Source organism: Lissotriton vulgaris, chromosome 9 (genome assembly GCF_964263255.1).
Source record: "Lissotriton vulgaris chromosome 9, aLisVul1.2, whole genome shotgun sequence".
Taxonomy (NCBI): Eukaryota; Metazoa; Chordata; class Amphibia; order Caudata; family Salamandridae; genus Lissotriton; species Lissotriton vulgaris.
The window spans coordinates 516,584,173-516,586,394 of NC_141697.1; the positions used below are offsets into that span (position 1 = coordinate 516,584,173).

Below are 2,222 nucleotides of genomic sequence, written 5' to 3' on the forward strand. Positions count from 1 at the left end.
TCCTTCTCAGTCCGGATCTCATTCCTCATCGCCTAGTCCAAGACGGGATGCTGAAGCTAATGGCCTGGAGGATCTCCGGCGTTGTTGGACGCTCCCAGGTCTTTCCGGAAAGGCTGAGGACTTGCTCTTCAAGGCAGGGTTGGATAGCACGACAAAGAGATACCGATCAGCCTGGCACCGATGGCGTCGTTGGTGTCTGCGACGGGGTGTCGATTCCGTGGGGGCAGATGTAGTCCATGTCCTGAATTTCTTGGCGAGTTTGGCGGAGGACGGTTTGGCCTATCGGTCTATTAATATTTTTCGATCCGCTGACTTTTCTTCTCTTCTTCCTTCAGGTTGCTGATGTGACGAGCTTTTTCCTGCTCCAAACTCTGCTGGAGCTGCTCAAACTCATTATTGATTCTCTCTCTCTGGCTCTTGAACTTGGCCTCCTCTTGTGTCACTTTCGTCTCTTCTTTGCGATGCAGTTCTAGATTATCCTCCAGCTCTTTCTTCAAACAGTCTAGATAACTTTGAAACTTCTCCTTGTACTCCTGGGCAGCTCTTCGGATGGGGAGCACCCTGTGCTGCTTGTGATCAGGTGACACGCCGCAGAGCACACAGATGGGCTCTGTCCTGGTTGTCTTCACAGTAGAGTTTCAGTTCCTCTCCGTGTTCTCTGCACAGATCCCCCGCCTCGGGGGCCGCATTCTGTGCCTGAATCTGTTTGGCGATTTCCACCATGTTGGCCATCTCTATTATGGGCCGCAGGGTTTTATTGTGAGATATTCCCCTGCACGGAGGACAGGGGAAGTCTGTCTGCAGCCCCTCCCAGCACCGAGTGATGCAGGAGAGACAGAAGGTGTGTCCACACTCCACAACCACCGGGTCTGTGAAGTATTCCAGACAGATGGAGCAGGAGGCCACCTCCGTCAGGCTCCGGAGAGGGGCGGCTGCAGCCATGGTCCTGGCGGGAGAGACATAAAAAAAATTCAGAAGAACAGGAGTTTGTCCTATGGGGCGTGATTACCGAGGTCAAATTGAAGTGTCAGCAGTAGGATGTTATTATTATTATTATTTAAAATTTTATATAGCGCGCAGTTACCCTTAGGCATCCCAGCGCTTGACATATTCAAGGATGCGAAGACTGTTTTGAGCAGGTATAAAAATATGAAACCTCAGCAAACTGATGGTGAAACCTTAATGGACAACAAAGAGGAGACAAACGAGGAAGACGAAGAAAAGGAAGAGGAGGAGGCGACGGAAGGAGAGGAGGAGACGGAAGGGGAGGAGGAGACGGAAGAGGAGGAGGAGACGGAAGAGGAGAAGGAGACGGAGACCCTGGATCCGGACACTGCACATCGGAGGCTCATCGTGTCGGAGGACGGAAGGAGCGTGAGCCCCGTAGACAGAGACCAGGAACTGCCAGACACGCCCCGGAGATTCAATCCTGTGGTCTCTGTCCTGGGGAGAGAGAGGCTGAGGACAGGGAGGCATTACTGGGAGGTGGAGGTGGGGGACAAGACGGGCTGGATCATAGGGGTGTGTGACAAGGCTGTGAGGAGGAAGGTGAAGATCCCACTTTCAGCTGACAATGGATTCTGGACAGTGTTTCTCAGAGATGGTGAATACATAGCTCTCACTGACCCTCCCATCCTACTGACCCCCCGTGTACCCCCCAGGGCTCTGGGTCTCTTCCTTGACTTTGAGACGTGCATGCTCTCAGTGTACAATGTGGATTACCCGGTCTCTGCTCTTCACCTTCCCTGGGGCCTCCTTCCACTGCACCCTGCAGCCCTACTTCTGTCCAGGACTCAACAGTGGAGGGAGGAATCCGGGGGTGCTGCGGATCCGGCCGGGGACTGGGCTGGAGTGAAGAGACTTCCAGCAGCGCAGATGAGAAAATGGCATCTATCAGAACTGAATTGTGTTGAAGGTTTCCGTTCACAAAATCTGGTATCTGTAAAAGGATCCATCTGAAGACAGTACATCTGCTAAAGACTGCAGTCATTTCTTAAACAAAAGGAAGATCTGAGATTTCAATAACTGATTACAAAAATCAATACTGAGCAATGAGATGCTCTTCAGAAGCTAAATCAGATGCTGGTTGCTTTAATAAATTCCTATGCAAAAAAAAAATAATATATATATATATATATGTTTTCCGATCCGCAATCTCGGCTGGACATGGAATGGTACAGGGCTCACCTACTGGCAACCATCCCTTGGTGTGCCGGCTCCTT

The 2,222-nt window shown here is 51.1% G+C and overlaps 1 pseudogene; it reads right to left on the reverse strand.

Moving 5' to 3' along the window:
• Positions 1-290: 290 nt before the first annotated feature.
• On the reverse strand, positions 291-942 carry LOC147690345 (E3 ubiquitin-protein ligase TRIM39 pseudogene; annotated as a pseudogene).
• Positions 943-2,222: the final 1,280 nt, after the last annotated feature.